Below are 13,039 nucleotides of genomic sequence, written 5' to 3' on the forward strand. Positions count from 1 at the left end.
TGTTCCGTCTGCTAGTTCAATGCTCAATGTAAATTCATTATCCAAGTGTATATATGTACCATATACAACTTTGAGCTTCATCTTCTTGTGGGCATTCACAGTAAATACAAGAAACACAACAGGGTCAATGAAAAACTGCACCCAATAGGATGGATGAACAACCACTGTGCAAATACAAAAAGGAAAATAATAATAAATAAACAGTAAATATCGAGAACATGAGATGAAGTGTCCTTAAATGGTTGTGGGAACAGTTCAGTGTTGAGGTGAGTGAAGTTATCCCATGTGGTTCAAGAGGGGTAATAATTGTTCCTGAAGTTGGAGATGTGGGTCCTGAGTTTCCTGTACTACCTTCCTGATGGCAACAGTGAGAGTAGAGCATGACCTGGGTGGTGGGGTCCCCTGATGTTGGGTGCCACTTTCCTGTGACAGCGCTCCATGTAGATGTGCTCAGTGGTGGGGAGGGATTAATCCATGGTGGACTGGGCTCCATTGACTCCTTTTTGTAGGTTTTCCATTCAATTGGACTAACTGATGAGCTCTCAAAGGGCTAGCACAGGAACCGTGGACTGAAAGGTGTGGTCTTCTGTCCCTGAGTCTGGATCCTTGATGTTGTCCTCTCCACCCATGGATGGGGAAAAGAGAGGCTGTGTGTTTTCTACTTGGAACAGATACACGAGCGCATCACATGTTGACTCGTGGCATTTGCTATTTATATCTGAAATGCTGGAAGTCCTTACAACTTCAGCTATTTTTTCCTCTCTTTTTGCACTACTTGTTTAACTAACACATACATGCATATATTTCTCTCGCTCTTTATGGGTGGTGTGTATGTGTATCTTTTCCCTTAATCTAGGGTCCTCTGCCCGAGGCCTGGGAGCTTGAGGGCTCAGGCCATTATCCTTGCTGTAGTGCACTCTTCTGGACCGAGATCTCAGATGTTCCTCCCCCAGTCCAGATGTCACAGCTCCAAGTGCTTTTATCACCATCGGGATTACTCTGGCTTTAACCTTGCACATCCTTTTATCTGCTCTTTCAAGCCCTGATGTTTCTCCAGCTTCTCATACTCTTTCTTCCTGATCACTTGGGATCGCCACATCTATTACGATTGCTTTCTTCTGTTCCTTGTCCAGAATTGCTCTCTGGTTGGTTGGTTGGCCAATACCTGCTTATCTGTCTGCATTTAGAAGCCCCACAGGGGCTTCTGTCATTCTCCACCAACTTCTCAGGTGGACCTGGAAGTGTCCAGTCCATACTCAGCACAGATGTTCCTGTACACAGTTCCTGCACCTTGGCTGTGCCTTTCAGTGTATGCTGTCCCTGCCTGCATCTTGCACCCTGCTACTATGTGCTGGATGGTTTCAACGGTTTCCTTGCACATAAGACCACAAGCTATAGGAGCAGTCTGCTCCACGATTCAATCATGGGCTGATCCAATTCTTCCAGTCATCCCCACTCCCCTGCCTTCTCCCCATACCCCTTGATGCCATGACTAATCAAGAACCTATCTATCTCTGCCTTAAATGTGCCCAATGACTTGGCCTCCACAGCCGCTCATGGCAACAAGAGTGGGATTAACGGATTTGTGGCTAAATTTGCCGATGATACAAAGATAGGTGGAGGAGCGGATGGTTGAGGAAACAGAGAGCCTGCAGAGACTTCGTTTAGGGGAAAGGGCAAAGAAGTGGTAAATACAATGTTGGACAGTGTATGGTCATGCACTTTGGTGGAAGAAATAAACAGGCAGACTATTATTTAGATGGGGAGAGAAGTCAAAATGCAGAGATGCAAAGGGACTTGGGAGTCCTTGTGCAGGATATCTTAAAGGTTAACCTCCAGGTTGAGTCAGTGGTGAAGAAGTCAAATGCATTGTTGGCATTCATTTCTAGAGGTATAGAATACAAGTGCAGGGATGTGATGTTGAGGCTCTATAAGGCACTCGTGAGACCACACTTGGAGTATTGTGTGCAGTTTTTTAGAAAGGATATACTGATATTGGAGGGGTTTCGGAGAAGATCCACGGGAATGATTCCAGGAATAAAAGGAAGCTCTTGGGCTGTATTCATAGAAATATAGAAAATAGGTGCAGGAGTAGGCCATTCGGCCCTTCGAGCCTGCACCGCCATTCAGTATGATCATGGCTGATCATCCACCTCAGAACCCTGCACCTGCCTTCCCTCCATACCCCCTGATCCCTTTAGCCACAAGGGCCATATCTAACTCCCTCTTAAATATAGCCAATGAACTGGCCTCAACTGTTTCCTGTGCCAGAGAATTCCACGGATTCACCACTCTCTGTGTGAAGAAGTTTTTCCTAATCTCAGTCCTAAAAGGCTTCCCCTTTATCCTCAAACTGTGACCCCTCGTTCTGGACTTCCCCAACATCGGGAACAATCTTCCTGCATCTAGCCTGTCCAATCTTAATCTGTTAATCCGTCAATCCTGAAGTCATGCCCTCTTGTCCTAGAGTCCCCTACCACGGGAAATAACTTTGCCATATCTAATCTGTTCAAGCCTTTTAACATTTGTGACTTGTGGTGTTCTACAGGGGTCTGTGTTGGGACCAATTCTTTTTACGTTATATATCAGTGATCTGGATAATGGAATTGATGGCTTTGTTGCAAAGTTTGCAGACAATATGAAGATAGAAGGACAGGTAGTTTTGAGGAAGTAGAGAGGCTACTGAAGGACTTCGGCAGATTCGGAGAATGGGCACAGAAGTGGCAGATGGAATACAGTGTCAGGAAGTGTATGGTCATGCACTTTGGTAGAAGAAGTGAAACGGCTGACTATTTTCTAAATGGAGAGAAAATACAAAAATACTGAGGTGCAAAGCGACTTGGGAGTGCTTGTGCAGGATTCCCTGAAGGTTAATTTGCAGGTTGAGTCTGTGGGGAGGAAGGCAAATGCAATGTTAGCATTTATTTCAAGAGGCCTAGAATATAAAAGCAAGGATGTAATGTTGAGCAACACACACACAATGCTGGAGGAACTCAGCAGGCCAGGCACCATCTATGGAAAAGTGTATAGCTCATGTTTCGGGTCGGGACTGGGGAAAAACAGAGGAGTCAGAGTTAGAAAGCGGGGGGAAGGGAGGAAGAAACACAAGGTGATAGGTGAGACCAGGAAGATGTGGGGGGGAGGGGTGAAGTAAAGAGCTGGGAAGTTGATTGGTAAAAGATACAGGGTTGGAGAAGGGGGAATCTGATAACACAGTCATAGTCATAGTCATACTTAATTGATCCTGGGGGAAACTGGATTTTCGTTTTAAAGAGAGGACAAAGGCCATGGAAGAAATAAAGGGGGGGAGGAGCACCAGAGGGAGGTGATGGGCAGGCAAAGAAATAAGGTGAGAGAGGGAAACCTCACCATTCCCCATTCCCTTTTCCCTCTGGCTGTTCACCCTCTTACTTCAGAATGATGAGGACTCGATCCAAGGTGGCCCGGACCCTGGCACCCAGGAGGGAATGTGCTATCCAATAATCTCATTCTCCTCTTTTTCCCCTAACTAACGAATCCCCTATCACCACTGCTTGCCTCTTCTCTTTCTCCAACCACCACCCCCCTTCCCTTCTGAGTCAGAGAGCCAGGCCCAGTGCCAGAGACCTGCCTGTGGTGACTTTCCTCTGCCAGGTCACCCCTCCTGACAGAATCTGAAGTGACATCCCTGTTGTTGAGGGGGACGGCCACAGGGCACTCTGTACTGGTTCCTTAACCCCGTCCCCCTTCCTGACTGTGTCCTGTAGTTTATATCTAGTATTGCACTGTACTGCTGCACCTAAACAACACAGTGCGGTCTGTCTGTGATCATCAACCTCATTGATCCTGACTCTGAAATCGAACCTGCGCCCAGATCTGTAACGTGCTCGCTGGCAGCTGAGTGACTGTGAAATAACTGGGGCTGTTTGGGACCACTGATTTATTTTTGAAATGCACTCTCTATGGTAACGCAGGAGACCTGGCAGAGCAAGTTGCAAAACAAACTGCTATAAATAGCAATGCAAAATGAGCAGGCTTGATTTTGTGCTGGTCACGAGGCAAAAGTTGGCTGAGAGCCTGGGAGAGTCTCTGCTGCAGTTACAGCTGGGTCGGCAGTGCCGGACACCCCCTTCCCAAACACAGCTGTCCCACAGGACTGGAGTGACTGGGGGATCAAAGTAAATTTATTATCAAAGTACACATATGTCACCATATACAACCCTGAGATTCGTTTTCTTGTGGGCAGTGAAATAACCCACCCAACAGAACGGACAAACAACCAACGTGCAAAAGACAACAAACTGTGCAAAGACAAAATGGAAAAAATTAGTAATATTAATTGATAAATAAGCAATAAACTTGAGAACATAAGATGCAGAGTCCTTGAAAGTGAGTCCGTTGATTGTACCCTGCTTGGTGGAGGGATCCATTCTCCCATTTAGTCCCACTCCCCCGCCTTCTCACCATAACCTTTGATGCCCTGGCTACTCAGATACCTATCAATCTCTGCCTTAAATACACCCAATGACTTGGCTTCCACTGCTGCCTGTGGCAACAAATTCCATAGATTCACCACCCTCTGACTAAAAAAATTTCTTCACATCTCTGTTCTGAATGGGCGCCCTTCAATCCTTAAGTCATGCCCTCTCGTACTAGACTCTCCCATCATGGGAAACAATTTTGCCACATCCACTCTGTCCATGCCTTTTAACATTTGAAATGTTTCTATGAGGTCTCCCCTCATTCTTCTAAACTCCAAGGAATCCTGTACAAGACCGAAAGAAGCTGCAGAAGATCGTGAACACAGCGCAGCACATTACACAAACCAATCTTCCATCCGTGGACTCACTTTACACCGCACGCTGTCGGAGCAGTGCTGCCAGGATAGTTAAGGACATGACCCACCCAGCCAACAGACTTTTCATCCTTCTTCCCTCCAGGAGAAGGTTCAGGAGCTTGAAGACTCATACGGCCAGATTTGGGAATAGCTTCTTTCCAACTGTGATAAGACTGCTGAACGGATCCTGACCCGGATCTGGGCCGTACCCTCCAAATATCCGGACCTGCATCTCGGTTTTTTTTGCACTACCTTACTTCCCATTTTCCTATTTTCTATTTATGATCTATAATTTAAATTTTTAATATTTACTAATTTTAACTATTTTTAATATCTTTAATATTTAATATTTGTAATCCAGGGAGTGTGAAGCACAGAATCAAATATCGCTGTGATGATTGAATGTTCTAGTGCCAATTGTTTGGCGACAATAAAGTATAAAGTATACAGTCCAAGAGCGGACAAACGTTCCTCATATGTTAACCCTCTCATTCCCGGAATCATTCTAGTGAATCTTCTCTGTACCCTCTCCAACGTCCGAACATCCTTTCTTAAATAAGGAGACCAAAACTGCCCACAGTACTCCAAGTGAGGTCTCACCAGCGCCTTATACAGCCTCAACATCACATCCCAGCTCCTATACTCTATTCCTCTAGAAATGAATGCCAACATTGCATTCGCCTTCTTCACCACCGACTCAACCTGGAGGTTAACTTTAAGGGTATCCTGCACGAGGACTCCCAAGTCCCGTTGCATCTCAGATCTTTGAATTCTCTCCTCATTTAAATAATAGTCTGCCCCTTTATTTCTTCTGCCAAAGTGCATAACCATTCACTTTCCAACATTGTATTTCATTTGCCACTTCTTTGCCCATTCTTCCAATCTATCCAAGTCTCCCTGCAGACTCTCCGTTTCCTCAGCACTACCGGCCCCTCCACCTATCTTCGTATCATCAGCAAACTTAGCCACAAAGCCATCTATTCCATAATCCAAATCGTTGATGTACAATGTAAAAAGAAGCGGCCCCAATACGGACCCCTGTGGAACACCACAGGTAACCGGCAGCCAACCAGAATAGGATCCCTTTATTCCCACTCTCTGTTTCCTGCCAATCAGCCAATGCTCTATCCATGTATATAACTTTCCCGTAATTCCATGGGCTCTTATTTTGTTAAGTAGCCTCATGTGTAGCACCTTGTCAAAGGCCTTCTGAAAATCCAAATATACAACATCCACTGCATCTCCCTTGTCTAGCCTACTTGTAATTTCCTCAAAAAATTGTAATAGGTTTGTCAGGCAGGATTTTCCTTTAAGAAATCCATGCTGAGTTCTGCCTATCTTGTCATATGCCTCCAGGTACTCAGTAACCTCATCCTTGACAATCAACTCCAACAACTTCCCAACCACCGATGTCAAGCTAACAGGTCTATAATTTCCTTTTTGCTTCCTTGCCCCCTTCTTAAATAGCAGAGTGACATTTGCAATCTTCCAGTCCTCCAGAACCATGCCAGAATCTATCGACTTTTGAAAGATCATCGCTAATGCATCCGCAATCTCCACAGCTACTTCCTTCAGAACACGAGGGTGCATTCCATCCGGTCCAGGAGATTTATCTACCTTTAGCCTATTCAGCTTCCTAAGTACTTTCTCTGTCATAATTGTGACTGCGCACACTTCTCTTCCCTGCCACCCTTGAGTGTCCGGTATACTGCCGATGTCTTCCTCAGTGAAGACTGATGCAAAATACTCGTTCAGTTCCTCCACCATCTCCTTATCTCCCATTACAATTTCTCCAGTATCATTTTCTATCAGTCCCATATCCACTCTCACATGTCTTTTACTCCTTATATACTTGAAAAAGCTTTTAGTATCCTCTTTGATATTATTTGCTAGCTTCCTTTCATAGTTTAACTTCTCCCTCTTATTGACCTTCTTAGTTTCCTTTTGTAAGGTTTTAAAAAACTTCCCAATCCTCTGTCTTCCCACTAATTTTTGCTTCCTTGTATGCTCTCTCCTTTGCTTTAACTTTGGCTTTGACTTTTCTTGTCAGCCATGGTTGCATCCTTTTTCCATTTGAAAATTTCTTCTGTTTTGGAATATACCTGTCTTGCACCTTCCTCACTTCTCGCATAAACTCCAGCCACTGCTGCCCTGCTGTCTTTCCCGCCAGTGTCCCTTTCCAGTCAACTTTGGCCAGTTCCTCTCTCATGCCACTGTAATTTCCTTTACTCCACTGAAATACCGACACATCAGATTTTGGCTTCTCTTTTTCAAATTTCACAGTGAACTCAATCATGTTATGATCACTGCCTCCTAAGGGTTCCTTCACCTCAATCTCTCTAATCACCTCCGGTTCATTACACAATACCCAATCCAGTACAGCCGATCCCCTAGTGGGCTCAATAACAAGCTGTTCTAAAAAGCCATCTCACAGACATTCTGTAAATTCTCTCTCTTGAGATCCAGTGCCGACCTGTTTTTCCCAATCCACTTGCAAGTTAAAATCCCCCACAATTATCATAACACTGCCCTTCTGACAAGCCTTTTCTATTTCCTGTTGTAATTTGTAGTCCACATCCCTGCAGCTGTTTGGAGGCCTATAAATAACTGCCATCAGGGTCCTTTTACCCCTGCTATTCCTTAGCTCAACCCATAAAGATTCTGCACCTTCCGATCCTATATCACCTCTTTCTAACGATTTAGTATCATTTCTTACCAATAAAGCCACGCCTCCCCCTCTGCCTACCTGCCTATCCCTCCGATACACTGTGTATCCTTGGACATTCAGCTCCCAGAGACATGCATCCTTTAGCCAGGTCTCAGTGATGGCCACAATATCATACCTGCCAATCTGTAGCTGTATGACAAGATCATCCACCTTATTCCTTATGCTGCGTGCATTTAAGTATAACACCTTAAGGCCAGTATTTGGTACTTTTCGCTTTGATTTCACTGCAACTTTATTGCACTGCAACTCATCCCAATAGCTACAAATTTGCCCCATCACCTTCCTGTCTTTCCTGACATCTTTACTGCTCACTATCTTAAATTTATTTCTGTTTTCCCCTTCCTCCGCTCTGTCATTCCGGTTCCCATTCCCCTGCCAAATTAGTTTAAACCCTCCCTAACAGCTCTATTAAACCTTCCCGATTGTGGGAACATTTTAATGATGGGGAGAGTGAAGTTGTCCCCTCTGTTTCAGGAGCCTGATGGTTGATGGAGCCTGGTGGTGTGAGTCCTGAGGCTCCATCCTGATGGAAGCAGTGAGAAGAGGGCATGTCCTGGGTAGTGGGGTTCCCTGAGAGTGGATGCTGCTTTCCTGTGTAGACGTGCTCAATGGTGGGGAGGGCTTTACCCGTGATGGACGGGGCCGTATCCACTACACTTGTAGGCTTAAACTGAGGGATCACGAGTGAGGTATATGAGCCATGTCACTCTAAAAACTCAATCACGCTTTATTTACTTGTACACCAGAACTGCCCGGGCTCATCACCAACTGTTCTAAAGTCTGAGCTCAGAGCTTACTTAAGCCCATCTCCCCTACCGGGCCACTGGCCACTGACAACAGCTTGCCAGGGGCCTCTGTCCAGGGTTAGTGTTTTATGTTGTTTCATCTTAGCTCCCTCACCTCTGACCCTCAGCACAGGTGCTCCTCAGGGCTGTGTCCTAAGCCCCCTCCTTTACTCTCTGTATACCCACAGCTCCAATCTGCTCACTAAATTTGCTGACGATACTACATTGATGATGGCGGGAGGAGATGGCTGTGCGCTCGCGCAGCCCTCCGGTGAAAAATGATATCGTATCTGTTAGATAGGGGCCGTGGACAATTCTGATTTGATGGAGAATGGACGTGAAAGCACAGAGGAACATCTGGAGAAATTTCTGAAACGCTCGTTCGCTGCTGTCGTTACTGTGTGGTCGGGAATCTTTTGGAGGGTAGGCCTCAAAATCCCCGGCCTTGCCTGCTTTTGGTGACTGAGAAGGAGATCGAATCATTTGGACAGAGATGGCGTTCAGTACTCGGTGTCGGAGAGCTGATCAGAGCTCGAAGTTTTTGGATGACTCAGAGTCGGATTGTGGTCGGCATGGCAGGGAGAGTTTTTCTTCTTTCTCCTGTCTGCATGAGATGTGGGACATTTGAGAAACTTTGAACTTTACTGTGCTCACGGACTTCTTCATCAAGTTATGGTATTGTTGCACTGTTTGTAACCATATGTTATAATTATGTGGTTTTGTCAGTTTTTTCAGTCTTGGTTTGTCCTGTGTTTTGTGATATCACACCGGAGGAAATAATGTATCATCTCTTAAGGCATGCATTACTAAATGACAAGAGGACTACATGTCTTCATAATCATAATAATAACCATAATCTCAAATAATAATGAGGCAGCCTACAGGGAAGAAGTCATCACCCTGACACAGTGGTGTCAAGAAGACAACCTCTCCCTCAATGTCACAAAAACAAAGGAGCTGGTTGTGGACTACAGAAGGAATGGAGACAGGCTAGCCCTTATTGATATCAATAGACCTGGGTTTGAGAGGGTGAACAGCTTTAAGTTCCTCGAAATACACAGCACCAAGGATCTCACGTGGTCTGTACATACCGGCTGTGTGGTGAAAAGAGCACAACGGCGCCTATTTTACCTCAGACTGTTGAAGAAGTTTGGTTTGGGCCCCCAGATCTGAAGACCTTTCTACAGGGGCACGATTGAGAGCATCCTGACCGGCTGCATCACTGCCTGGTATGGGAACTGTACTTCCCTCAGTCACAGGACTCTGCAGAGAGTGGTGTGGACAGCCCAGCGCATCTATAGATGTGAACTTCCCACTATTCAGGACACTTACAAAGACAGGTGTGTAAAAAGGGCCCGAAGGATCATTGGGGACCCGAGTCACCCCAACCACAAACTGTTCCAGCTGCTGCCATCCGGGAAACAGTACCACAGCATAAAAGCCAGGACTAATGATGGAGAAGGGACGTAAAAGCACAGAGGAACATCTGGAAAAGTTTCTGAAACGCTCGTCCGCTGCTGTCTTTACTGCGTGGTCAGGAATCTTCCGGAGGGAAGGCCTCAAAATCCCTGGCTTTGCCTGCTGTTGGTGACCGAGACTGAGGTCGAATCGTTCAGACAGAGGTTCAGTACTCAGTGTCGGAGAGCTGATCAGAGCTCGAAGTTTTCGGGTTTCAACTTCCAGCCTTCCAATCCATGTTCACGTTCTGATCTTCGGTAAAAGGTTTCAAAGGTGCAATTTAACGTCAGAGAAATGTATCCAATATACATCCTGAAATGCTTTTTCTTCACAAACATCCACGAAAACAGAGTGCCCCCAAAGAATGAATGACAGTTAAATGTTCGAACCTCAAACTCCCCCGCAGCCCCCCACGCGTTAGCAGATGCAAGCAACAATCCCCCTCCCCCCACCAGCAAAAACAAACATCGGTGCCCACCACTGAGCACTCAAGCGTGCAGCAAAGACACAGACTTGCAGTACCCCAAAGACTACCTGTTCACCCAGTATTTGACATACCACAGGCTCTCTCTCTCCCTAATAAGGGAAAAAGAGGTGCCTCCATTTTCACAGTGAGATGGGAGACATAACAAGCAATTTGCTGATATACGATGTTAAAAGTCTGCTTTTTCTGAGCTCTGTGCCCAAAGATCTCAGGTCTCTGGGCACACAGCCAGCAGCCAGCTCACTGCTTTCAATCCACCGTCTCCCACGACACACCGGATTCCTGCGGAGTCACCACCCTCGGGTCCGCCCGCCTCCAGAGCCACGAGATCCCGGCACCCTGAAGGCGAGCTAGTCTTCTAGGCAGCGTCCTCGGAATCTTGAATACCAAGGGTCCCGAGAGCAGGTCCCATTCCCGCAAAGAACCGCAGTCAGCGTGTAACTCCAGGTCAGGGTCTTCAAAAGATCCCTGAAAGGGGAAAATAGAGTTACTAAAGATATTTCCAAAGCTGTTTCCAAAGATGTAAGCCGTTAGGTACCATCGTCTCCTAAGCTCACAGGCTAAGTGGTGACGGAATCCCGAACTCCAGGTGCATCAACAGACTGCCCTCGTGCTTCCTGCAGGCGTGGATTCCAGGACTCGCCGTTTGGGACGGTGGATTCAGGTCAGAAGGTTGATATGGGGGGGTGAGGGGGAAACTAGCAACAGAAACTACAAGGTGAGAGATGGAGGTCACAAAGTGGCTGCAGATGATGGACTTTGTGAACCATAGTTCAAGATTGCGCCCAGCTGTTATTTGTATTGAGCTCACGGCTCAATCCTATTTGATTATTTTTAGTACTTATGGGGTTTGTGGCTTTGGTTTTGCAAACAGAGGAGAATTAGGGGTCGGTTTAGGGATGAGGGGGAATTACAGGACAGGTCAGAGTACGCTCCGTGTTTGAAGGCCAGCAACGTGGATGTGGGACATTCACGGACCATACTGGGTTGTCTGGCCAGATCTGGGGATACATGTCCACAGATCCCTGAAAGTTGCCTCACAGGTGGATAGGGTAGTTAAGAAAGCTTATGGGGTGTTAGCTTTCATAAGTCGAGGGATAGAGTTTAAGAGTCACGATGTAATGATGCAGCTCTATAAAACTCTGGTTAAGCCACACTTGGAGTACTGTGTCCAGTTCTGGTCACCTCACTATAGGAAGGATGTTGAAGCATTGGAAAGGGTACAGGGGAGATTTACCAGGATGCTGCTTGGTTCAGAGAGTATGCATTATGATCAGAGATTAAGGGAGCTAGGGCTTTACTCTTTGGAGAGAAGGAGGATGAGAGGAGACATGATAGAGGTGTACAAGATAATAAGAGGGATAGACAGAGTGGATAGCCAGCGCCTCTTCCCCAGGGCACCACTGCTCAATACAAGAGGACATGGCTTTAAGGTAAGGGGTGGGAAGTTCAAGGGGGATATTAGAGGAAGGTTTTTTACTCAGAGGGTGGTTGGTGTGTGGAATGCACTACCTGAGTCAGTGGTGGAGGCAGATACACTAGTGAAGTTTAAGAGACTACTAGACAGGTATATGGAGGAATTTAAGGTGGGGGGTTATATGGGAGGCAGGGTTTGAGGGTCGGTACAACATTGTGGGCCGAAGGGCCTGTACTGTGCTGTACTGTTCTACGATTCTATGATGTCGGGAGGCAGACCAGCATGGATGACGGCTGGTGACCGCTGCCCCCCTCCCCCCGCCATGCCACCCACCGGGCTCTGCAAGTTGTCAGTGTGGCGGCTTCTGGAGTCAGAGTTCTGTACAAGGAGGAGGAACGAGGCTGAATAACCTCCTGGGTTCGCGAATCGGTGAGACCGCAGTTTGAGGCCTAGTGTTTGGGGTCCCATCGTCAGTGAGCCAGAGCTTGACGCCTGGTGTTTGGTGACCGGTGGGTCCTGGGTTGAATTGGAATCAGACGTATAGATGTCGAGTCCCGTTGGCTGGAGACCTGGATCTGTCAGTCTCTGCGAGTCCAGTGGGGCGTGAAAGGCCCAACGAATGCGTATCCCAGTGTGAACCTCTGCGAGTCCACTGGGGTAGACAAAGGCCCAATGTCCGCGAGTCCCAGTGAGAATCTCTGGGACTCCACTGGGGTGTGAAAGGCCAAACGAATGCATGTCCCAGTGTGAACCTCTGCGAGTCCACTGGGGTGTGAAAGGCCCAATGCCATGTGTTCCAGCGTGAACCTCTGCCACTCCACTGGGGTGTGAAAGGCCTAATTCCATGTGTTCCAGTGTGAACCTCTGCCACTCCACTGGGGTAGTCAAGGCCCAATGTCCGCGAGTCCCAGTGTCAATCTCTGGGAGTCCACTGCGGTGTGAAAGGCCCAATGTCCGCGAGTCCCAGTGTGAGTCTCTGGGAGTCCACTGGGGTAGTCAAAGGCCCAATGTCCGCGAGTCCCGTGAGAATCTCTGCGAGTCCACTGGGGTGTGAAAGGCCCAACGAATGCGAGTCCTTCTGAATCGGAGTCTGCTGGAGGTCGAAGGAAGATGGCCTATCTAGGGGTTAGAGGGCTATGGAGGTGGAAAGGGGCAGGACGACCACATACACACAACATCCGAGTGGTGTCACAACAACCACCTTGCAACTTCAGGAAGGGGAAGTCGAGGGAGCACACATCAGTCCTCATCGAGGGATTGGCAGTGGGAAGGGTGAGCAGTTTCAAGTTCCTGTTGCAAGAAACATAAGGTTTTATAGCAGGTGATTTTAACTTTCCACATAGAGACTGGG

This window comes from Mobula birostris, chromosome 3, assembly GCF_030028105.1.
Source record: "Mobula birostris isolate sMobBir1 chromosome 3, sMobBir1.hap1, whole genome shotgun sequence".
Classification (NCBI taxonomy): Eukaryota; Metazoa; Chordata; class Chondrichthyes; order Myliobatiformes; family Myliobatidae; genus Mobula; species Mobula birostris.